The following is a 26,231-nucleotide window of genomic DNA, read 5'->3' as shown; positions in this document are numbered from 1 at the left end:
ACACCCGCCTTTTCTTCGTCAAGCTTCTGGTCCATTAAAAGGAACTAGTGAAGCTTAAACTTGAACTTGCTCTGGGATAGGTTATGCTGCCTCTCTAGTCTTTGCTCCTGGTATTGCTGGTTCAACTCCAACCTAGCCTCCGCCCCTGCTACCTTCCTTATGGGTGCCACTCCCTTTGATACTGGAGTGAAATCGAAATATGACACTATCTAAACTTAATCCACTGGTGCTTCTTCAACGGATGCTGCTTAAACCGCTGCTCCTTCCTCTGCACCTGGAGGATCTCCTGCTATAGTTGCCTTTGCTCTACTTGATGTCCCCCACGATAATACTTTTGCGAAAAACCAATCCAACCACATACTGGCATCGATGATGCACCGTACAATCCTGAATCAAACCTAACGAGCCAAATACTTAAGCCACACCTAGGCCTAGTCACCTAATCGTCGAAGTGCTAGTGGGATGTACATTGACGAGGCCATAGGTATAGGTCTCTGGTGCTATCTAAGCCCCGATTCCAATCGCTTGATGCTTGAATGCATAGTGCCCTAATTAGCTCTGCGATGTAACTTGTGCTTCCATATGTATCCACTTGCTGCTACTTGTTCTGTCTAGTCATTTAACTAATCGGCCGAAAACCTACTAACAGGCCATCGCTCAGTACCGTATAACGTCATTCAGCATGCCCAAGATCTATCTTCAATTGCGGGTTATGCACCTGGATATGCACCTGCTCCTGCTTTTGATGCACCTGGACTTTGAACTGATAGCTTCGCCTCTGTATTTAATGCAAAGAGAATGTGTATAAGAATATCATACCTGGACATAAAATAGAACTTACCACCGAGAGGCATCTAATTACCTATCAATCTCCCTCCATCTATCTATGGGTGGGTTAGGTAACTCATGTGAGCCGACTCGTGCGTGTAGAATAGGGAGTTGCCCCTAGGTGGGCCGAAAAGTAAGGCCGATCCGATCGGGCTGGACTGAGCAAAGAAGAAGTGAGAAGGGCAGGATTCACCAGACGAAAGCACCTTTACTTTACTTCTATACTGGGCAGCCGGATGGAAGGTACATTATATATGTAATTTAGGGTTTTTCTGAAAAAGAAAAAATACCACACATGCATGCAGAGAATCAGGTCATGCGATGGACGATTTCCGATTTCTCCTACCTTTTGATTCGGAAGGTTATCCATCCCTATCTATAGGCCCTATCGGACCGATACCTACCTTACTCATCTTCCCCTCAAAGCAGCTTATATATGGTCCACGGGGAAAGGAAATATTGAATTACAGATGCACGGAGAATAAAAGAGCTTTTCATGAAGCTACAGAGCGGAAAAAGAACGAAATAAGGAGAGAATGCATTTGATCCTAGACGTACGATATTTGGTTCAAACCGGATTACGGAGCGGAGGGTATAATATATATACTCTATTTTGTTAAACCCAACCAAAGCAGGAGCGGAGGGAGGGGAGAATGCATTTGTATGTATACGAGCGAGTTTCGTGAAACGTACCAAATTCACCCTAGCGCAAGGAGAGAGAGAATGCTCTACCGCTAACTCAAGGAGATAATGCACTTCCCCTATATTTATTACCCTCAAAGCCTGAGATAGCGATTGAGGGAAGAAAGTAGTATTTGGTTCTTACCCCCGAAAGATAGGCATGCATCAGACCGCCTAGCCAAGCCAGATAGGTAAGCAATAGAATTCTTATATAGTTTCCCTACAATAAAAAAAAAGATAGGTAAGCAATAGTACTTCATTCTTATGCCTGCCAGGGGGCCTTTGCTTCCCCACAAGTACGTTCTCTTTCGTGCGTGAAAAGGAAGGCAGGAGATCTCTTTCGTTCGGGTTGCCCACCCTAAGGCTCTGGGGCTTCGTAGAAGGCTTTGGGCTTCGTAGATGGGTAAGGCATAACGTATTGAAAGCCAGTGGTCAATATATCTTCAGTGGTTTGAATCAATAGTTAGTCAACAGCCACGAAGTGGTAATAAAAATTGGAACTAACCCTACTACTTATATCTATTTAGGAATTAATGGTCAACCTGGAATTGTCTTTACTACTCAATCAGGAAGGTCCCGGAGGGGCTTGCGCTTCCTAGTGCAAGGACCCGACAGGGGGCTCGACTGATAAGGAGAGGAAATACTCCGTTAAGTTCATGAGCCGCACCCCGGTAGGCTACACAACACAACCCTAACCTCTCACTTCTAGCCCGAGAAAGGGAACTCTATGAGAGAAAGTGCACTCAAGCATGATAACTTCCTAACCAGAAGCCCTATCCCTCCTTGTTGTATCCCAGTACCCTCTCTCCTATCTCCTTTCCTTCTTCTTGATTGACCAAATATCCCTACTAATGGAACCTTCTCCCCACTTGGATCTCTCCCACTAATGACAGGATCTCTTCAGCTAATGAAATACAAAGTATGGTATAGGTTCTTCACGAGGTAACAGATCATCCTAACAGGACCTTATTGTCTTATCAGGTAACATGATGTCTATGGCATTGTAGTATCGCTTATGAAAAGGTGCATTTTCCGGGCCTGATCATGGGTCCGGGAATGTCGGGTGATGAAGGGACGAGAATCTTGGATATGAATCTGTTGATTGAATTTGAATGAATGGATGAGAGAGTGATTGAAATTGGTAAGGGATGGGAAGGAAAGACCTATCCTTTGCGGAAGGGTTAAGGGCTTCGGCAACACCCTCTCTACCAACTACTGATCATACCTTTGCGGAAGGGTGAAAGGCAAGGCCCGGTAGGGACTCACTATTCATATGGTGAGGACCGGCAGGGTGCGTAGCACGCTCGACTAATAAGGCCGCCATCGGCTCGACTGTTAAGGAGAGGATGCCCCCGGCAGGGTGAGGTACGAACGCTCGACTGTTAAGGAGAGGGCTCGACCAACGGGAGAGGATTTTGTCTTGAGATTGGGGAAGGAAGGACTGACTATTTCTATCAGAGAGTTTTGTTATATAGGCGATTATGCTAGCCAGGAAGGTGAAGGTACTTTCCCTTATAGTATAGATAGGATGCCCAAAGGGCATCGTAAGGTAAGGCACGCTTGCCTTCTTGCTGGAGAGAGAATGTCGAGAGAGATAGATATTCGAAGGGAGATATGGAGGGAGGGTTGACTTCGCTTCAGGCGAATAATTGGTTCGGGAAGACATTGAAAGCATTCGATCGAGCGATAAAGAAGATTACTATAGATAGCTGGTGTCTGATGGGCTTACCTTATAAGTTCAGTATGGTACTCTTTCTTATTTGTGAGGTAGGTTCATGAAGGGTCGAATTTGATAATAATCGATCGTATCGTGCGAAATATCATATAATAATATAAGCCAGCTGGTTAAGAAAAGAAGCTTTCCTCCTGGGTGTGAACCGTGACAGCGACACCTTAATCAATCGTTGGAAGAGAATGTTAAGGCGGTGGGACTTCGAGCCAAGGAGATAAGAACAGCCGATTCGAGCCAAGCCCAGCCCAGCCAAGGATATAAGCGAGCGAGGCAAGGCGTATTTGAAGAAGCCCCGGCAGCAACACTTATTTCCTATTCCAATAGGATGGAAGGTGTCTAATAAAGGCCTCTAGCAAGGGCACTTTATGCAAAAACGATCCGCCGTTGATGCCCCGTTGATGTAGTATTGTTGGGGGCTCTTCGATTAGAAACAGTGATAGCGCTAAAGGCCCATAATATCGAGGGAACCTTTCTCTCTCCAGGTGGGGATATCGAAGAAGTAAGTGAACGTGATCGGCCGGTCCAGTGCCTACATGAATATGGAGGGCCCCACGAGCGAGATGGACCAGGCTTTCCCTGCCCATGAGGGCTCGGGACCTGTTACCTCACGCTTTCTTTCGCTTCAATCGTATCCATTCAGCCGCACCCCGTTTCACTATCTAATGGTCGATCAGCGGTGGTCAATCATCCATCGGGAACCGGTCCACTAGCGGCGGCCGGCTAACATGTATTTGGCGTTAGGAATACGGTCAAGTTATTAGGCGTAATAATGCCCCACCACATAGAAAGCTTCCGCTTCCTGGTCCACTATTATTGAGTTAGACCGGCTAAGCTAAGATCGTGTTCATTAATTATATTGTTCACCGAATCACCGGTTAGCTTTACGCTTGATCACCCTTACGTAAATCGGTATACAGCAAAATACCAATTCTTCCTAACCCATATTCTATTCCTGGGCGCATACTAAATCTCTGCTGCGGCATATCCCATGGGGTAAGGAAAGATAGCATACGAGGGAGGAGGAAAAGGACAAGGAGGGAGAGATATATTCGAATGTAACCTATTGGCCCTGTGTAGTAGGTTCTGAGACCCGTTCCAGAATGATATACGCCTCTGTAGGAAGATAGGACTAGACTCTGGTGAAAAATCCCAAAGTCAGGTTAGGGTCCAAGGTAAGGTTAGGAAGTATGGTCCATTCATTTCATGTCATGTGGCGGGCCTGCCTTAACTATAATGAACGAAAAGGTTCTCACTTCACTAAGGTTATCCACTTTCCCCTATTCCAGAGTATTTCCATCCAGTAGAAGGGAACAGGCCGGAAGGCTGGTAGGGCGCTAGGGGCTGAAGAATATGGGGCCGATATAAGAGGTTAGGGCCGAGATGCCACTCACTGGCCGGTAGAAGGGGCTGAGTAGGGCCGGTAGAAGGAGCTGAGAGGGCGTTTTCACAAGCTCTGGTATCTTATATAATACATTCATTCCCTGACCCAGTTCGAGCCGACTGACTGCGGAAGGAAGAAAGGGGGATCGAGAGAGCAGCTCTCAATAAGTACTTGGCAGGAGATGCGCTAGAAAGAAGGGTTATCCCCACCATGAAAGAAGTCATAACTCCATAGATCACTTGGCAATGAAGTGTTTCTATAACATAGGTAATTGGCAAGAAGTGTTTATTTCACGTATTACTTGACTATCCCATTTCGGTAACTAGGGATAGCATAAGGAGAAAACATAACTCCATATTCCGCCACTACACTACTTTAGCCCATCAATCAAAGTCGTTAGGCGAATACGAAAAGTAGCAGGCATGGCAAGGCCCTGTAACGTTATAGGCGGACCTATTTGATACAGTGCAAGGCCATTCTGGTAAGGTCCTTCAAGGTCTTACCTGAGCTCTGCGAAGGTAAGGTTCTCCAAACCCTATCATTTGAACCCGGTAAGTAAGTCGAGTAAGGCCGCCATCGTGCCCCCGGCAGGGTGAGGTAACGAACTCTCGACTAAAAGGAGAGGGCTCGACCAACGGGAGAGGTACGTTAAGTGACTTGCCTGACAATAGGCCCTAAGGGTGAGGTAACGTGTGAGGAGACGACCCGGTAGGGGGCTCGACCAACAGGCCCGTAGGGACGGAGTCACTCACTATTCATATGGTGAGGGTGCGTAAGCACACTCGACTGTCAAGGAGAGGCCCGGTAGGGGCTCACCATTCCGATGGTGAGGACCGGCAGGGTGCGTAGCACGCTCGACTAATAAGGCTGCCATCGGCTCGACTGTTAAGGAGAGGCCTACCGGATACCATAGACATTCTACATACGCAGGGTAGATAATTGGTGAACCATATTTTTTGCCTACATAATAATATTGTGCTTTAATACATTGAAATAAATTTTGTTTGCAAAACAATTTATCCTTTTGTCATGGCATCAGGGTAGTATGATCTTGTTAATGGGTGTGAGGTTTAAGATTTTCCAAGAACTTTGATATGAAATAAAGGGATGCAGATGATTGGTGAACCATATTTTTTGCCTACATAATAATATTGTGCTTTAATACATTGAAATAAATCTTGTTTGCAAAACAATTTATCCTTTTGTCATGGCATCAGGGTAGTACGATCTTATTAATGGGTGTGAGGTTTGAGATTTTCCAAGAACTTTGATATGAAATAAAGGGAAATTTTATACTGGGGTTCACATTTTAGGGCTTATTGTTCATGGTTGTTGTTGCTATATCATTAGCTAGTGGCGTGTAGGTATTTGTATGATCAATTATCGCTCTGTATATTTGTTATTTAATTTGTCTTATGGTTTATTTGTGATATCATATATAATAATACTTTGTGCAGTGAGTGACTACAATTATAGTACTTGGGATGGTTGAGTGGAGAATATACATTTGGCAATGCAGATGCAACATAGAGAATGGGTGAGTCATGTGGTTTTCCAACAAAATAGTATTATATTTTTTGTTTGCACGACTATTTCCCATTCTAGCATGGTTCTCAGGTAGTACTACTCAATTAGTGGTTTGACATATACATCAAATGGTATCTTTAAATTTGTATGTTTTCTTGCTCCACATCACACAGACACCCCCACACAACATGTCCTATATAGAAGGTAGGTAAGGTCGAGCAAGCAAGCATCCTAACCCTTCAACCAATCATCCATCATGCTAACTTATAACACTATTGCCTTGTGGACCCTAGGATATTGGGTGTTCAACATGTTTAGATAACCTTTGATTCCTTTTCTGAAAGAAATTACCTCTTATGAAAACATTGCTTATATTATTTTTAGAAGTACATCTAGTTTTGAAAATTTATATTCGTTTGAGATTTAACACAATATAATTGTACTCGAACTAAATTGCATGACAAGTTCATTCATTCAAACTCTCTAGTTTAATTTTGATTAGAAATCTAATATTTTATTGTGTACATATTGTAGATGGCTTGTTCCAGTGAACATGGATACATGAAATACAAAATGGACTCTCACATTTTATATAACAATCTCAAAGAAATGTGTGTTTTTTAATATGATTAACTATTGCATTCGACTCTCTAGTTTAACTTATATAACGATTTTGATATCTTATTGTGTATCTGTTGTAGATGGCTTATTCATATGAGCACGAGTAGGTGGAATACAAAAGAGAGCGTCAATTGTTACAAAACAAACTCTATGGGAGGTGTGTTTCCAATTATGAATAATGATTGGTTTTGAAGTATGTTTACCATTACTAATTGTGTGTGTGTATTTTAACCTTATTCAACCCACTTCTTTTTTTCCTTTCAGCGGAGGACAACACATTGTAGGAGAGATGATGTGTAGTGAGGATGTTTGCAATTTTTCTTTGTTCTTGTTTGCATGTTTTGTTTTGTTGAGTTTGAGCATGGCCATGCTGTTCCTGTATTCATTTTCATTTGTTTTGCATTGTTTTCTCGTTTTTTGTAGTTTTGTCTTGGTTTCATTGTTGGGTTTGTTGTATACTTGTTTTCCTTAGTTTTTTTCACATTTTTTGAAGTTTGGTTTTGGTTTCGTTCCTTGGTGTGGAAAAGGAAATGAAAGAAGTAGACAAAGAAAATGGAGTTTATTCTTCATAAATGAAGGTGAGTCAACATACCTATATGCAGTGCATTTCACTTAAAAGTATCTTTTCCTAATTTATGGCTCCATTCGTTTGTTATCCAATTTATTATGTGTTATCTATGCTCTCATAATCAACTATATTGATATTCTTTATGGATTGAACAACTACAATCGCACAATCTACAAAGGTGAAGTGGTGAATATGCATTGGACATTCTGCAAATGTGGCACAGAGGATGGGTGAGCCGTACTTATCTTCTACAAAATACTATTGTGCTTTAATACCCTGAAATATTTGTTGTTTGCACAAAGTTTTATCATTTTGTCCTAGTTTTGAGGTAGTATTATATGGTTCATGGGTGCAAGATTCAAGATTTTTCCTAGAACTTTAATATGAAATAAATGGAAAACTTATGTGTATTTGTTATTTGAGCTCTCATGGTTTATTCATGATCTAATATATAAATCTTACTTTGTGTAGTGACTACATTTGTAGTGTTTGGGAGGGTTGAGTGGAGAAGATACTTTAGGCAATGTAGATGCAACACTGAGGATGGGCGAGTCATGTTGTTTTGCAACAAAATATTGTTATTATTATTTGTTTGTTTGACGTTTTCTCCTTCTAGCATGGTTCTCGAGTAGTACCACTCTATTAATGGTTTGACATATACATCAAATGGTATGTTTAAATTTATATGCTTTCTTTTTCCACATCAAACGCACACCCCCACTCAACGTGCCTTTGAGAGGAGGATGGTAAGGTCAAGCAAGCAGGCATATTGACCCTTCAACTAATCGACCATTGTATTCATGGACACCACTATTGCCTTCTGGCCTGTTGTAGCAGCTACAACCACCCTCCAAAATTTTGCCTTACCCTGTTTTGGAGCCTCCGTACCAACCTTACACAACACTTTGTCTTGCTTCAGTAAGTACTCAATCTTCAAGCGTTTTCCTTGCACAAAGTTAGCCTGTTGATCATAGTTGATCCATTCCCCTCATAGGTTGGGCTCTAGGATTGCACAATCCTGCCAACCAACCCTCCTAGTAGGATTTGCGCAAATTTTCCCAGCAGCAGGCTATTCAGCCTAGAAATTACGCAAATCTCTTGGGCAGTTAGCCCAACTCCCAGCCAAAAATGCGCATTTTTCTCCAGCAGTCGAGCAGTCTCTTGCATGTGCAATTGAGTTGATCGGTTCCCTCCGGGACTGAGCAAAACAGACTTGCATGCATGGGTTGCTTCTCCCAAGGCAACATGCAAAGACATCCCTTGTTTTAGGGGTCTATGTTTAGTAGTTGGAGGTTACATGCAAGGAGCAATTCCGAAACCTCCCACCAAGTGTCGCTTCCCCTAGATTTATGGCATGCATGTCACAACCTTGATGTTATTAAAACTCATCAATCGGATGCTACAGAGCTCATTCCTCACATCAACCTTGCAGCGCTAACATCCCACATCACATGTAGGAGTAGTCGGCACATTTAACTCAACTGTTTTGGGGTAAGCCCGCTTCCCATGCCTTGTGTTGCATTTCGGTCGCTTTTTGTGTTTTCGCTTGTAGGAGTACTGCTTGCTGTCATTTACATAAATACTAGCCTGTCCTAGCTCTGTTTCAGTTCTCGTTGCTATCTCACTGCTGTCGCATGCATGAAACTGTTTTGCACGGACGTTCGCCTAACCAACGAACTGCCTCACCCACATGCATGTTGATCTATTTGCTGAATCTTTCATTCATGTTTTGCATGCACTGTCAATCACTTTTGCTATCACTTAGTGTTGCCATGCAGTCATTAACTTGCTTTCAGTCACCCGTCGGTGAGTTGGGCCAACTGTGGCCCAGGCTCTGCCTTCACCAAGGCTGCATTGCGCAATCTGGGAAAGGAAGGCTCACCTTCCTCTCCAGGTTTGCACATTCCTGCCCGACACTGGCCTCCAGGACTGTTTTGCACATTTTTGGAGGATAGTGGTTGCTTGGCCCAAGAAATTGCGCAGATCTGTGCCTAGGCCAATAGTCCTTCCCAACTGGAATTGCGCATTGCACAATCCTAGTAGTTAGCAGCCAGACTGGACTGTGCATTGCGCAGTTCCAGCAGTCAGCTAGTCTCCCAACAACCCAGACTGTGCCTTGAGCAGTCTTGGCAGTCGGTCTCCCGACCTCCCGGGTGAAATTGCGAACCTTCATGATCATTCACTCAGGTATATTACAAGTCAATTCTCATGTTCATTTTGGTTTTCGACTGACAGATTGCTTGCTATGAGTGTTGCCATGTCTCCAGGTGTTCATCTGCCTCTCAGCAGTTCAAGTACAATGGTTTCCAAGAGAGCAGAGACGAGGGCACCGTTCAGAGCATGCTCGAGGATGTAGTCGATCAAGTGTCTATGAGTTTGCCTACTCACGAAGACAACAATTTGTTCGTAGACAAGGACATTAAGCGACAACATCACATCGAGCAACATCATGAACAACAACTGAAGATAACATACCAAATACAACGAATGCAAGAGGAGGGTTGTTGACAACACGAAGGTGGAACAAGGTTCCAAGCTCAAGCAGGTCCATTGATGATGAAATCAACTTTGGAGACTCCGGTTATGGAGTGATGGTGCGACATGAAGATCGCGCAAAGGCAGAAGATGTAACAAAGACAGAGTTGCATGTGCTGAAGCAGCAGCGCAAGAAGAACATGAAGTTGCGCAGACAAACGAATGAGTGCAGCAGATCAAGAACAATAGTGGGCGCAACGTGCACTCACGGATGAAACTGCGCCCGGACAAGTTAAAGATCCATCCCAACAACTAACACGGAGCAGACATGGTGGGCAGTGTGGTTGATCGCATGCAAGGGATTCAACAGCATGCATGTCATTGTGTGTGCAATCCAACCCATTCAACACACTCACCAAGGCGAAGACAAGAAGTCCAACTGGAGCCGAACAGGTACTTCGACAAGTTGATGCGCATGACCACCACCGGGGTACTGTCCAGGCCTGCTGGAAGTGGAGCAACACCAGAAATGAAACTAAGACTCTGACGACTATACTACTTGTGCACCTATATACCCCTCAACCCTAATTGAAACAACTGTGTTGCCTTGGCTTGGAATGTGAGTCAATCGACCAAGAGTTTGGCAGATGCTACATTTTATAATCAAACTAGTGTGAAGCCAAGATGAGCTAAGAGCTGAACAATACTTCCAGAGGTGTTAGACTCATAGTTTTAAAAAACGGCCGTTTCGAAACGGAAACGACCGAGTTGGTCCGTTCCATTGCCCTCCGGAGTGACTCGGTACAAAAAATGGCTCGGTTGGCTGAGTCAGCCATGACTCGACCGAGTCATTGAATGACTTGGCCGAGTCATGGCTAACTCGGCCAACTCGGCCGTTTCCCGTACTGACTTGGCCAAGTCACAAACAACGGCCCTTAACCCACTAAAACAACAATTTAACATTATTTTAATGAAATTTTAAGGGGTTTGTTGATTGGTTTGGACTTCAAGGTGTTTTATGAATTAGCTAAATGTTATTTGGGGTCCATTTCCCCCTCCCAAACCCTATTTAACACACTCAAATGCTCTCTACTATTGATATGCTATTTAAATTTCATGGTAATGTTAAATTCTTAAAGTAAAAGTGACATTCTCCTTAATCCTCATTTTCATCCTTTTACTTAAATTTTTAACATTACCATGAAATGACTCAGGATGTTTGGGAGTGGTTTCAGCCTCATTGGATTTCATATGGAGAAAGTAGAATTTTAGATTTCATTCAAAATCCAGCAGACTTATCAGTTTTTCAGGATTTCAGGATTGGAGGATTGCAATGTTTCCATTGAATTTTGTCATGTATTAGGGTATGGAACTCGTATTTAATCAAGAGCACCAATCCCTCTATGTACTTTGATGTTAGTGACATTGGTTGTCGAACTCCTCTGGGATTCGCTCCCAAACCAGGAGCTTCTAAAAATGTCGCTCCCGCTCCCGTTTTCGCTCCTACTCCCAAGTAACACAAAGAAGAGAAACCGTTTGGATAAAAAATGGTTAAATGATCTAGTTTATGTCCAATACAACCTCCGGCTCAGACGAAACCATTTGCTGAACAAAAGACCTGATTCAGATCCCATTGTGTTGGAAGACATTGATCTAACATCAGATTGGGTAGTGGAGAGTCGTCCAGCAGAGTTTGATCCTGATGAGGATCTTGATTTAGATTTAGATATCGAGACATCAGTTGAACTTGAACATGCTGTTCAATTGAATGCAGATCCCAATCCACCAGCCTCAGTCTCACAGCTAGTAAGGACTCCAGTTGTAGGTGCTTCCTCTACTCAGCCACGACAGAAGCGCAGCCACATATCTACTCTATCTCAGCTTGCATCTGCTGCAGTTGCACAGCCTGCTAGTGGTACCACTTCTACAGCTTCAGTTGGAGATGATGATGATGATGAGGAGCCATGGGGCCCCCTGTCTGACTCTGAGAGTCTGATTATGATCCAGAGATTGATCGACATGATCTTGGCTCCTCTGGCAGTAGCTACTAGCCAGTAGCTATAGTACTAGTACTGGAGTCTGGTCACAATTTACTTTTGTTGTAGAGGCCATTTCTAGCCTCCTTGGTTATGTGTTTTTTGCTTTGAGTCTTTGATCATGTATGACAGTTGACTATGTATTGCCATTGGGTACCATTTTGATATAATGGATTGGTTCATGAGCCTACTTTGATCATATGTTGTCTTCCATCTATATTATAATGCTGTGTGTTTGGAAACATGAATGAAAATCTTTAAAATTATGTTTAAAATCTTTAAAATGATGTTTTTTTATAAAAAAAATAAATATTTAATGTATTTTTTACAACGACCGAGTCATTGAAATCGAGCCGACCGAGTCATTACCGTTTCAGAGTCGGAGTCGATCCTCAGCCGAGTCGGAGTCGGAGTTGGAGTTCTAAAACTATGGAACTTAGACTTGCTTTCCACGAACAAGGTCCATTTAGAGAGTTGAAGTTCTACCAGTGTGTCGCCTAAGTGTTGTAGCGGCTACAACCACCCTCCAAAATTTTGCCTTAGCTTGTTTTGGACCCTCTCTACCAACCTTACATAGCACTTTGTATTGCTTTGTCAAGTACTCAAGCTTCAAGTGTTTTCCTCACACAAAGGCAGCTTGTCGATCACAGTTGGTCCATTCCCCTCATAGGCTGCTCACCCGAACCTCTAGCTGGAGGTTGAACAACTTCCCCTTGAAAATTGTGTGTTTCAGGAGGGCAACCAGGATTGCATAATCCTGCCAGCCAACCCTCCTAGCAGGATTTGTGCAAATTTTCCTAGCAGCAGGCTGTTTAGCCCAGGATTTGCCCAAATCTGGGCAGCGGTCAGCTGCTCTGCTCAGAAATTGCGCAAATCTCCCGGGCAGCCAGCCCAGCTCCCAGCTAGAAATGCGCATTTTTCTCCAGCAGTTGAGCAGTCTCTTGCATGTGCAGCTGAGTTGACCGGTTCCCTTTGGGACTAAGCAAAACAGACTTGCATGCATGGGCTACTTCTCCCAAGGCAACATGCAAAGGCATCCCTTGTTTCAGGGGTCTATGTTTAGTAGTTGGAGGTTACATGCAAGGAGCCATTCTGAAACCTCCCACCAAGTGTCGCTTCCTCTAGATTCGTGGCATGCATTTCAAAACCTCGATGTTACCAAAACTCATCAACCGGATGCTGCAGAGCTCATTCCTCACATCAACCTTGCAGCTTTGACATCCCACATTACATCTAGGAGCAGTCGACACGTTCAGCTCAGTTGTTTTGGGGTAAGCTCGCTTCCCATGCCTTGTGCTGCATTTCTGTCGCTTTTTGTGTTTTTGCTTGTAGGAGTACTGCTTGCTTGATTTCTTTGAACGCTTGTTGTTGTTTACATATATACTAGCATGTCCTAGCTCTGTTTCAGTTTTCGTTGCTATCTCACTACTGTCGCATGAATGAAACTGTTTTGCACAGACATTCGCCCAACCGGCGAATTGCCCCACCCACATGCATGCTGATCTATTTGCTGAATCTTTCATTCATGTTTTGCATGCACTATCAATCACTTCTGCTATCACTTAGTGTTGCCATTCATTCACTAACTGACTTGCTTTTAGTCGCCCTTCGGCGAGTCGGGTCAAACTTGGCTTGGGCTTTGCCTTTTACCAAGGCTGCATTGCGCAATCTGGGAAAGGAAGGCTCACCTTCCTCTCCAGATTTGCGCATTCCTGCTTGGTACTGGCCTTCAGGATTGTTTTGCGCATTTCTGGAGGACAGTGGCTGCTTGGCCCAAGAAATTGCGCAGATCTGTCCCTAGGCCAACAGTCCTTCGTAGTTGGAATTGCGCATTGCGTAATCCCAATAGTCAACAGCCAGACTGGACTGTGCATTGCGCAGTTCCAGCAGTCAGCCAGTCTCCTAGCAACCCAGACTGTGCCTTGAGCAGTCTTGGCAGTCGGTCTCCCGACCTCCCAGCCGAAATTGCACAACCTTCATGCTCATTCACGTAGGTATGTTGCAAGTCAGTTCTCATGTTCATTTTGGTTTTCGACTGACAGAATTCTTGCTATGAGTGTTTCCATGTCTCTAGGTATCGCAGGTGTTCATCTGCCTCTCAGCAGTATAGGTACAATGGTTTCCAGTAGAGCAGAGATGAGGACATCATTTAGAGCACACTTGGGGATGCAGTCGATCAAGTGTCTATGAGTTTGCCTACTCACGAAGACATCAAGATGTTCTTAGTCAAGGACATCAAGTGGCAGAATCACAGCAAGCAACATCATGAACAACAACTGAAGACAACATACCAAATGCAACGTATGCAAGAGGAGGGTTGTTGAAAACATGGAGGCGGAACAAGGTTGCAAGCTCAAACAGGTCCATTGATTATGAAAGCAACTTTCGAGACTTCAGCTATGGAGTGATGGCACGACATGAAGATCGCGCGAAGGCAGAAGATGTAACAAAGGAGGAGTTGGAGGAGTTGCATGTGTTGAAGCAGCAACTTAGGAAGAACATGAAGTTGCGTAGAAAGATGAATGAGTACAGCAGGATCAGGAACAATAGTGGGCACAACGTGCGCTCTCGGATGAAACTGCGCCCAAACAAGTTAAAGATCCATCCAAATAACTAACACAAAGCAGACATGGTGAGCACTGTGGTTGATCGCATGCAAGGGATTCAAAAACATGCATGTCATTGTGCGCATGTTAGTGTCAGTATCTTCATCCCTCCGTCAGTGATCAAATTCTCTTGTTGCATTGCATGTTAGGCGTCTCATTCGGTCAGTTGCATTCCATTAGGATCATGGATCATCTGACAGTAGTGGCTTATTACACATTTCCCTCATGTCCTTTACTTGCTAGCCCATTTCCATTCATCTAGATCATCTGCAGTCATTTTTGTCTTTAAAGTTGTAAAAGTCATTTTTAGGGTTTTAGGTCTCATTAGGTCTAGGGTTTTGTCCATAAGGTCTTCAAAATGCTCAATAACGGTCAACAGGCGCATGAGGAGGTCAAATAAAGTTCCAGTAACAATAAATTCCACAATCACATACTTAGTGATTACAGAGTATTTTATGTTTTCATGTGTAAATTTGATGTAATTTTAGTTTTTTCGTATGTAATAACTTCAGTGGCAACCCTGGTCACCTTGCCAAGCTTCAGCAACTCCATCACCTGTAAGGCAAACAAAAAGTCAAAGCATTTAGTTCATCAAAGGAAAAAATAAAGCAAATTGCCAAAAACAGAGTTTTAAAAGCAAGACAAAGGCAAACATTACAAAGTGGGTTTTTGATAAGTGAAAAATTAAAATCTTTTGTATATTTACCATTTGTCATGTTCAAAGAGCTCATTTGCATCCAAAGGAGGAGTGAACAAGAGAAAGGTCGTGTTGGAGAAAAAGAGCAAAATCGCAGCAACTTTGGCAAATTTTAGGGGCGTAACACATTGGGTCGTGGGCGCGGCACATAGGGTTGGCGCGGTGCATTGGGCCGTCCTTTGCAGTGTTAAACTTACATTGGCGCGGCGCATTGAAGTGGCGCCGCGCACTGGGTTTGTGGCGCGGCGCACAGGGCTTCAAGCCTGATTTCACCCACAAACTCTCCCAAATTGCAAAATTTGCTCAATCCTTAGGTGTTCAAGTAAGTCAAGCATTCTTCCATGGCCAGTGAATGAGTTTCTCTTAAAGTTTATGGTGATTTAATGAGAAAAACTTGAAACCCTACCTCCTTGCAATTTTTGTCAAAAACAGGTGCATAAGGTTTACAATTTGTGTTTTTGCTGCCAATTCCACTCCTAGCTATCTCTCGCTCCCTCACTCCTTCATTCCCTCCCTCTCATCATATTTTCATCAACCCACTCCCTAAAACCCATATCCCTAAATTTACTAACCCCATATCCCTAACTCCCACTATCCCAAACCCTAGTTAAAAATTCCCAAACCCTAATTGCTGTCCCAAAGCCTAATTACTGTCCCTAAAACCCTTCTATTCCCCAAAAACTTGTCAGCAACATTCCCAAAACCCCTCATACACATTCTCTGCACAGTCCCTCATACATTTGGCAGCAAAACCTAAAGACACCATAAATCTCTTCATACTCGTCTAAGGAAGCTCAAACATTGGCAAACATGGAGTCTGATCCTTCCTATGACCGAGATGAGGAGACACTCAGTGATTCTTCTAGAGAAGTGCATGCACCAAGGAGACCTCACAAGGGTGGTAAACATATACGAGAGTAGCCTACTTCACTTGCCGAGCTACAGGTCTGTCCTCTTGCTGTCACATGCTTTCAACACCAATTTTGTTATCAGTTCTGTGAGATGGTAGAGAGAGTCCAGTACCATCATGAGTTGGCTAGGTTGTTTGTGCTCCATCTTCAAAATGGCCAAGTCACTCTAGCAGGTGTGACATTCACCTTGACACTGGAGGCTATTTCTCTAGCAACTAGCATTCCAAATGTCAGTGAGCAGTGGAATAAAAGGCAGCAGATTGATAGAGAGCATTATGAGCTTTACATCAAGGCTGGTTATCAGAGACATCTCAGTAGAGTTTTTCCCTTCCGGTATCTGAAAGACATATGTTCCCTTGATGAAACTTATAATTAAGTGTTTCAGTTGTGAGGGCCGGTTTTCTCGCCTATATGCCTATCACATCAGATTGTTGATGCACTTTACTAGGGTGAGAATGATGAATCTCCCCTATTTTATTTGCCGGAACATTGAGAAGATGACCACCTTAGTGCACAAGAAGCCTCCACAGCAACAGTATAACAACATATACCATTTTGCACTAATCAAAATTGTGGTCTTGTATCAGCTTGGTTTACAGAACATCTCATGGGAGGATTTCATTTCACATGAGGTCTTCACAGGTCCTCAAGTACCTCCAGCAGCTTTTCATGAGACAGAAGGACATTCATATCGGCAGGAGATTCGTGAAACACAAACCAATAGTATGCCAGTGTTTGTCACCTACCAAAAGGGCACTAGAAGGTTGTTTGCAGCAGCAAAGCGAGTACTATCTCCACCCGGGGTGGAACGGGTCTCGCTTCCTCCATCAGTAGAGCAGGTACAGGACACGGGCAAGCGGCCATTACATGATGAGGGGCCTTCAGGAGGGCAGGAGACAGATTTCATTCTTATTCAAGATGATGACACTGTTTTGGGCTCACAAAGCTCAAAGCTCAAGGAGATCATTCAAGAGCAACAAACGAACATTAATGATATGTCTCTCAACCTAGAAAGAGCCAAGTGGATAATCAAATACTTGGAGCAAAGGAACAAACAACTAGAGGATCAACAAACCATTATAGGGCTACAAAACATACGAGAAAACCAACAAGCTGCCAAGAAGAGGAAAGTGAAGCTGACACCACTTGAACAAGAAATTAATGCTGATTGTGAGTCTTGGCTTGAGAGGGAAAATATCCACTTAGAAAAGTTGCTAGAGAAGGCCAACAGAGAGAAAACTATGTTGAGGCACATGGCCTACCATTACTTGGCGAGAAACAAAAGTTGCAAGGCACGAATCAGGAATTTGAAGTCCAAGTTGAAGAAAGCATCAAGGAAGCGAAAAGAGCAAGATAGACTCCAGATCTTGGCTGAGGCTTCCTTGGCCAAACACAACACTTAATGGAGGACACTCAGCCCAAATTTCAAGAAATTTGGGACACTTTTTTGCAATTTTGGAATTTTTGGCCTAAAAAACAGGTTTTTTTGCCTAATGCGCCGCGCCACCTGGCGCGCGCTTTTGATGGGGACATCCTTTTGAGTAAAACTCAGTATTTTTGGATTTGTCATGGAAAAATATGCATGCCCACAAATGGCCAAGAAATTTTGACAGGTTTTGAGCTTCCAAAAGGGTCAAAAACACCTCAAAAATGACCTTTCTGCCCCTTTTTGGATACACATGAAGTAGTGTTGGGAGAATTCAGTTTTGGAGGGGCAAATGGAGGTCAAATTCAGAAATTCCACTTGTTCTGGAAAGTAGACAGGCAAACCTTTCCAACAAGCCCACTTGGAGCAAATTTGGTGCACAGGGAGGCCTCCAAACTTAGCTGCAAAAAGGCGTTACGCATAGGGAAATCAACGCGGCGCATTGGAGGAATTTTGCTCATTTTGGCCCAAAAAAACTCTGTTTTTTTGCCTAGTTTCCTCACAGTTTGACTTTTCTCTTTCTAATTGTCAAACTCATGATGTAATTTAATGCGACTTGATGGATTTTGATGTAATTATGCTAAATTTTCACTCATAGAGGTAGATTCATCCATGAAAAGGTAATTTGCAACTGAATCAATCAGTTCCCTAGTTTTTAGAGGCAAGCTATTCCACTGCCTACTTTTTAGTTTTCAGTTTAGAGTTTGTTGGAACATGTCCTAAACTTATGAGCTCGATCCCCAAAGGTTAAGATGAGTTGTTGGTTGCCTATATCTTGTAATTTTTTAGTCATTTTCAAGGGTTGGACTTTTGGGAAAGCTTGGAGCTTCATTGTATACACATTTCAACAGTTTGGCTAATAGACCAGGGTTTGCAACACTTTATGGGATTCATGTGGCATCTTGCTTTGGTATTGTGTTTCCTTCTGTAATTGTAAGTTTACATGTGTTTTATGTATGCTATCATCTCTCTTTGCCTCATCTTAACTAAATAAAACAAGGATAAAGGTAGAATCCATTGAAATTGCAGTGCTCTACCTAGGGATTTTTAGTTATTTATGTTTTCAGCTGTTTGAAGAGGATCCCTGAGACTTTCTTGCCCTCTTCAACTCCTCATTTGTCTAAAAGCTCTCCATCTCACTCAATTTGAAGTACCAAATTATTTGCCTACCTTGCCCCATAGAGATCTCTGCAAAACTAAGCTTCATTCCCAGACCCAAATCTACCTTTTCATTTGAGCCAACAAAACATCATCAAATTTAATCAAACTCTTCTGCACACATAACTAGCCTAAAATTAGTCTTCGCACCAGTCATCTCAAGGCTCATTGATCATATTTTGCTGAGATTGACTAGGAGAGAGCCCTCTCCCGACCTGGCAGGGATAGCTACCAGGTTAAGCATGGTTTGATGTTATCCTAGATCCTACCTTTCTCAGCGTGAGGTAGATTTAGGCCTTAATAGCGCACACATGCAATCCAACCCATTCAACACACTCACCAAGGCGAAGACAAGAGCAAGTCCATCTAAAGCCGAACGGGTACTTCGGCAAGTTGATGCGCATGGCCACCAACGCACACTTGAAGATTAGCACGGACACTATGCATTAGCGTGTTGCCGATTCAGTCGCACCAAAGAAGACCATGCGCGTGTTAATAGACGAGTTGGATGAAGGGGCCAAACCAATGCACTGGTTGCAACGAAAGCAAGAGTTCGCTTCAACAAGATGTCACCATGAGGTGCATGCACACCATCACGGACGACCAAGCTTGGCATCAGCTCACCAGCTTCACCATCACAAGCATGTCAAAGAGTTGGTCTCACCACAACGGATCGAGTGTCAGTGATGTCTTGCAAGGCTTGCTCAAGCCATGTTGTCTCACATGAGTACATGTGCATTGTAATGTTGAGTCATGTTAAGTGTAAGTCAAGTGTCAATAGTTGCATGTAATAGTCAGAGTAGGTGAAGAGTCATGAGGGTAGTTGAACTGTCACAAAGGGGAATGTTAAGGGTCACCCCACCCTTTGCAATAAATAGTCCCTCATAACTCATTGTATAGGCTTTTGGTCGGCCAAGTTTTTACTAAGACTATTTTGAAGAAGGCTTGGATACTATGTTACCGGATCCGCTGAGGGCAAGAGGTGGAACCGCGGATCCCCGAATCCGAAACTGGTACGGATACGGATACGCTAGGATCCGCATACAGTCAGTTAGTGACTTAGTTAACACAGTCGTGGGCATTTTTCTGGTTGACTGCAGTTCTGGTGGGTTTTGGAGGCGGATAATGCCGCACAGATCTTTAGTTAACTGGTTAGATTAACTGCTGGTTAGCCGGTTAGATTAACTGTTGGTTAGCGTTAATAGAACGGTTGGTTAGCTGGTTATATAAAGATTTAAATAAAATTACGCGTCATGTTTTTTAATACTATCTGGCATATATATATAAGTTTTTTAATACCATCTGGCAGATATATATATATATATATATATAAAGATTATATATATATATATATATATATATATATATATAGATTTTATGAAGATTATGCGTGAAGTTTTTTAATACCATCTTACCGGATCTATATATATATATATATATATATATATATATATATATATAGGATTTCAATAAAATTATGCGTCAAGTTTTTTTAATAACCTTTCAATATAATTTTTTTTGATTTAATTAAAAAGTTTATTTTGAGGTTAATATATATGTATAATAAAGTTATTTTAATTAATTTATTTTAAATCAATATGTTTTTTTAATTTAATTTAATTAAAAAGTTTATTTTGATGTTTATATATATATATATATAAAGTATTTTAATTTATTTAGGTGTCATGTTTTTTAATACCATCTTCCCGCATATATATATATATATATATATATATATATATTCAATAAAATTATGCGAAAAGTTGTTTTAATAACCTTTTAATATAAAGATTTCTGATTTAATTAAAAAGTTATTTTGAGGTTAATATATATGTATAATAAAATTAATTTTTTATTTTTTATTTTTTATTTTAAATGTTTTTTTAATAAGCTTTCAATATAAAGGTTTCTGATTTAATTAAAAAGTTTATTTTGATGTTATATATATATATATATATATATATAGTAAAGTTATTTTAATTTATTTATTTTAGATCAATATATTTATGTTTAATAAACCGTATGTTTTGTATTTCATTTTAAATTTTTTGTTTTTATAAGTCATAACTTTATGTTTGGTTGTTAAAAGTTAAAATATTTTTTAATTTTAGTTCCAACAATTTTAGTTCTAATGTTGTGATTCATGAATGGTTTTGATTTTAAACATCAAATGTATTTTCTAAAATTTAAAAAAATATTATTATATATTTTTTTACTGGCCGTATCCGGATCCTGGCTTTTCAAAAATCCGGATCCGTATCCGTATCCGTATCCGGATCCGAATCCGGATCCGTATCTGTATCCTGGTAACTTAGCTTGGATAGTATTGTAATGTGCCTTGGCTTCTCCACTACACAAAGCTAGTACATCTCTTTGGAGGAGCAGGTAGATGTGGCTGAAACGTTCCACTTTTAAGGCTAGCAGGTTTACATGGATGTATTGTATGATTCAGACTTACACTTCTTTATATAATAAAAGCCATCACATTTTCATGCTTATGTTGTTATTGTAGTTGGACTGCTCCGATTGCCTTAATGATATATGTTGTTTAATTTACGTACTTGTGTATGAACTGATTCACACGCAATTATATGAATCTTGTTGTTAATGTGTTGTATATGTTGTTAATGCTGTCACCGTCCGCGACGACTGCTCTGCTGGACATCAGACAGACCTTTCACATGAACCTTGCTGTAACAATTGTCGCACTCATCTTAGATTGATCTGTGAGTGTTGTACGTGTTATCTTACCTTGTATGATGTGACTGCTGCATCCGAGTGCACTGCTCCGCCGGAAGCTGTGCATGTCCTTTTGTGTTGTGTGTTCTTAGCCGAGTTGGGACTGATCCCTTTCAACCTGGAACTCACCTTCACCTTCTTCTCCCTTCGAAGTGTTAGAACCTCTCATACACCTTCCTTGACTCACTGCAGCAGTCACACCCTTGCTACTAACAGAGTTATCTTACTTGCCTCTGTGCGACATCGCGGTCAAGGCATTACCTTATGACCCAATGCTGGGACTCCTACACCAAATCGTCTGAGGTCTAATTGGGACTGCTTACCGGGGAGATCCCCTTGACATGTTGGCGGGTCCAACATTGTCAACATGGCCCCTATGATTTTGGGTGTTCAATAAATTTAAAATATGCTTAGATCTCTCTTACCAAAAGAATTATTTCTCTTATGATAGTAAAATTGGTTGAATTATTCCTAGAAGAGTAACATCTAGTTTCGAAAATTTATATATTTGCTTAGATTTTTCTTCCAAAAAGAATTATTTCTCTTATGATAACATTGGTTGCATTATTCCTAGAAGAGTAACATCTAGTTTCGAAAATTTATATATTTTTAGATGTAGATTTGGGGTGTTCAATCAATTTAAAATGCTTAGATCTCTCTTACAAAAAGAATTATTTCTCTTATGATAATAACATTGGTTGCATTATTTCTAGAAGATTAACATCTAGTTTCGAAAATTTATATATATGCTTAGATCTCTCTTACAAAAAGATTCTCTTATGATAACATTGGTTGCATTATTCCTAGAAGAGTAACATCTAGTTTCGAAAATTTATATATTTTTAGATGTAGATTTTGGGTGTTCAATCAATTTTAAATGCTTAGATCTCTCTTACAAAAAGAATTATTTCTCTTATGATAATAACATTGGTTGCATTATTTCTAGAAGATTAACATCTAGTTTCTAACATTTATATATATGCTTAGATCTCTCTTACAAAAAGAATTCTCTCTTATGATAACATTGGTTGCATTATTCCTAGAAGAGTAACATGTAGTTTCGAAAATTTATATATTTTTAGATGTAGCATGGAATATAAATGGTCTGGAATCAAGTTGGATGACAAGTTCATGCCTTCAACTCTTTAGTTTAACTTTTGTTAGAATTTTAATATTTTATTTTGTACTATAGAAGATGGATACATGAAATACAAAATGGATCATCCCTCTTTATATTAAAACTCAAAGACAAGTATGTTTCATAATATGATTAATTTTTACATGGATAAATGAAATACAAAATGGATCATCCATCTTTATATTAAAACTCAAAGACAAGTATGTTTCATAATATGATTAATTTTTACATTCAATTCTCCAGTTCAACATTTTTATTCTAATATCTTATTATGTATCTATTGTAGATGTCTTGTTCTGGTGAGCATGAGTAAGTGAAATACAAAATGGAGTGTCTATCATTATATAACAAACTCTAGAGGAGGTATGTTTGCTATTATGAATAATTATTGGTTTTGAAATATGCTTACCATTACTATCTGTGTTTGTATTTTAATCTTATTCACCCCACTTTTTTTCCTTTCAGCTGAGGAGAGGACACTATAGTAGAGATAATGTGCAAAGGGGGAGTTTGCAATTTTTTGTTTGTTGTTGTCTACATGTTTTGTTTTTGTTGAGTTTGAGCATAGTCATGTTTGTTGTTGTACTCGTTTAGCTTTGTTTTACACCATTTTCTCATTTCTTGTAGTTTGGTCTTGGTTTTGTTTATTGGATGTGCAATAGGAAAGGAAGGCAGCAAGGAGAGAAAATGAAAGAGATAAGTTGGAGGTTATCATTCATAAATGAAGGTGAATCACCTTAACTATATGCAATGCATTTCATTCACAATTACTTTTCGCTCATTTGTGAATCTTTCTGCTTGCTTTTCAATTTATTATATGTTTTATATGTGGTTTCACACTCAACTATATTGATCTGCTTTGTGTCGTGAGCAACCACAATTGTATAGTTTATGAAGGTCAAGGTGAAGATACCATAGACATTCTAGCAACACAACTTGGACGATTGGTGAGCCATATTTTTTCCTACATAAGAATATTGTCCTTTAATCGACTGAAATATTTGTTCTTTGCGAATCATTTTATCCTTTTGTCATGGCTTCAAGATAGTATGATCTTGTTAATGGGTGTGAGAATTGAGATTTTCCAAGAACTTTTATACGAAATAAAGGGAAATGTTATATTGAGGTTGACATTTTCAGGGCTTATTGTTCATGGTTGGTGTTGCTATAACATTAGCCAAGGGTGAACAGGTGTGTGTATGATTAATTTATTGCTCTGTATATTTGTTATTCATTTTCTCTCGTAGTTTATTTGTGATCTCATATATAATATTACTTTGTGTAGGGAATGACTATAGTTGCAGTGTTTGGGATGGAGTAGTGCATGTTTTCTTGCTCTACATCACATGGACACCTCCACACATCGTTCCTTGTAGAAGAGGTGGGTAAGGTTGAGTAGACAAGCATACTGACCCTTCAACCAATCAACGATCATGCTAAATTACAACACTATTTCCTTGTGGACCCTAGGATTTTGGGTGTTCAATATGTTTAGATATGCTTAGATTCCTTGTTCAATATGTTTAGATATGCTTAGTTTTCTTTTATGAAAAATTTACAGCTTATGAAAACATTGCTTGTATTACTCGTAGTAGAAGTACATCTAGTTTAGAAAATTTATATTTTTTTTAGATATAACACTTAATATAATTGGACTCGAACTAAGTTGCATGACAAGTTCATACCTTCAAACCCTCTAGTTTAAATTTTCTTAGAAATCTAATATTTTATTGTGTATCTAGTGCAAATGGCTTGTTCCATTGAACATGAATACATGAAACAGAAAATGGACTCTCTCGTTTTATATAATAATCTTAGAGAAATGTGTATTTCTTATTATGATTAATTATTGTGTTCGATTGTTTAGTTTAACTTATATAACCATTCTAATATCTTATTTTGTATTTGTTGTAGATGGTTTGTTTTGATGAGCACAAGCAAGAGAAATACAAAAGAGAGTGTCCAACGTTATAAAACAAACTCTAGGGGAGGTGCGTTTCCTATTATGAATAATTATTGGTTTTGAAATATGCTTACCATTACTAATTGTGTGTATATTTTAACCTTATTCAACCCACTTTTTTTCCTTTCAGCAGAGGAGAGCACATTGGAGGAGAGATGATGTGTAACGGGGATATTTGCAATTTTTCTTTGTTCTTGTCTGCATGTTTTATTTTTTGAGTTTGAGCATGGCCATGCTTTGCGTTGTATTTTTTTTTGGATCATTTTTTGTAGTTGGACTTGGCTTCATTTGTTGGGTGTGTTGTACTTGTTTTCCTTTTTTTTCATGTTTTTTGTAGTTTGGTCTTGGTTTCATTTGTTGGGTGTGGAAAAGGAAATGAAGGAAGAAGACAGAGAAAATGGAGGTTATGGTTCATAAATGAAGGTGAGTCAACATACCTATATGTAGTTCATTTCACTTAAAAGTATCTTTTGCTAATTTGTGTCTCCATTTGTTTGCTATTCAATTTATTATGTGTTGTCTATGCTCACATAATCAACTATATTGATCTTCTTTATGTATTGAACAACTACAATTGCACAATCTACAAAGGTGAAGTGGTGAATATGCATTAGACATTCTTGAAATGTGACACAGAGGATGGGTGAGCCGTACGTATCTTCTACAAAATACTATTGTTCTTTAATACCCTGAAATATTTGTTGTTTGCACAAAGTTTTATCATTTTGTCCTAGTTTTGAGGTGGTATTATATGGTTCATGGGTGTAAGATTTAATATTTTTCCTAGAACTTTAATATGAAATAAATGGAAAACTTATATTGGGTTTCCCATGTTTAGGGCTTATTGTTCACGATTGCCATTGCTATAATATTAGCTAAGGGAGGGTAGGTATGTGTATGGTTGATTCATCGCTCTGTGAATTTGTTATTTGAGCTCTCATGGTTTATTCGTGATTTGTGCAGTGACTACATTTGTAGTGTTTTGGAGGTTCGGGTGGAGAAGGTACTTTAGGCAAAGTAGATGCAACACAGGGGATGGGTGAGTCATGTTGTTTTCGAACAAATAGTGTTATTATTATTTGTTTATTTGACGTTTTCTCCTTCTAGCATGGTTCTTGAGTAGTACCACTCAATTAGTGGTTTGACATATACATCAAATGGTATGTTTAAATTTATATGCTTTCTTGTTCCACATCACACGCACACCCCCACACAATGTGCCTTAGAGAGGAGGATGGTAATGTCGAGCAAGCAGGCACACTGAGCCTTCAACTAATTGACCACTGTGTTAATGGACAACACTATTGCCTTGTGGCCCCTATGATTTTGGGTGTTTAGAGGATGGGTGAGTCATGTTGTTTTCGAACAAAATAGTGTTATTATCATATGTTTGTTTGTTTTTTCTCCTTCTAGCATGGTTCTTGAGTAGTACCACTCAAGTTGTGGTTTGACATATAAACGAAATGGTATGTTTAAATTTATATCCTTTCTTGTTCCACATCACACATACACCCCCACATAACGTGCCTTAGAGAGGAGGATGGTAATGTCAAGCAAGCAGGCACATTGACCCTTCAACTAATCGAAGGCTGTGTTAATGGACAACAATATTGCCTTGTGGCCCTTGTGATTTTGGGTGTCCAATAAATTTAAAATATGCTTAGATCTCTCTTACAAAAAGAATTATTTCTCTTATGATAACATTGGTTGCATTATTCCTAGAAGAGTAACATCTAGTTTCAAA

General features: G+C 40.4%; 2 long non-coding RNA genes across 2 annotated transcripts; both read left to right on the top strand.

The window, feature by feature from the left end:
• The first annotated feature begins 7,042 nt into the window (after positions 1-7,042).
• LOC149243155 (uncharacterized) lies at positions 7,043-22,887 on the top strand. Its single transcript, XR_016245784.1, has 3 exons — positions 7,043-7,348; positions 7,517-7,568; positions 22,811-22,887. It is a non-coding gene; the product is annotated as an uncharacterized LOC149243155 (long non-coding RNA).
• A 113-nt stretch (positions 22,888-23,000) lies between these two features.
• LOC149243154 (uncharacterized) lies at positions 23,001-25,116 on the top strand. Its single transcript, XR_016245783.1, has 5 exons — positions 23,001-23,251; positions 23,413-23,471; positions 23,665-23,905; positions 24,439-24,515; positions 24,621-25,116. It is a non-coding gene; the product is annotated as an uncharacterized LOC149243154 (long non-coding RNA).
• The last annotated feature ends 1,115 nt before the right edge of the window (positions 25,117-26,231 follow it).

Source organism: Pinus tabuliformis, chromosome 8 (genome assembly GCF_031772625.1).
Source record: "Pinus tabuliformis cultivar Carrire ecotype Pingquan chromosome 8, CPIR1, whole genome shotgun sequence".
NCBI lineage: Eukaryota > Viridiplantae > Streptophyta > Pinopsida > Pinales > Pinaceae > Pinus > Pinus tabuliformis.
Note: the sequence above shows the minus strand (reverse complement) of the source record. Positions and strands in the feature narration are given on the sequence as shown.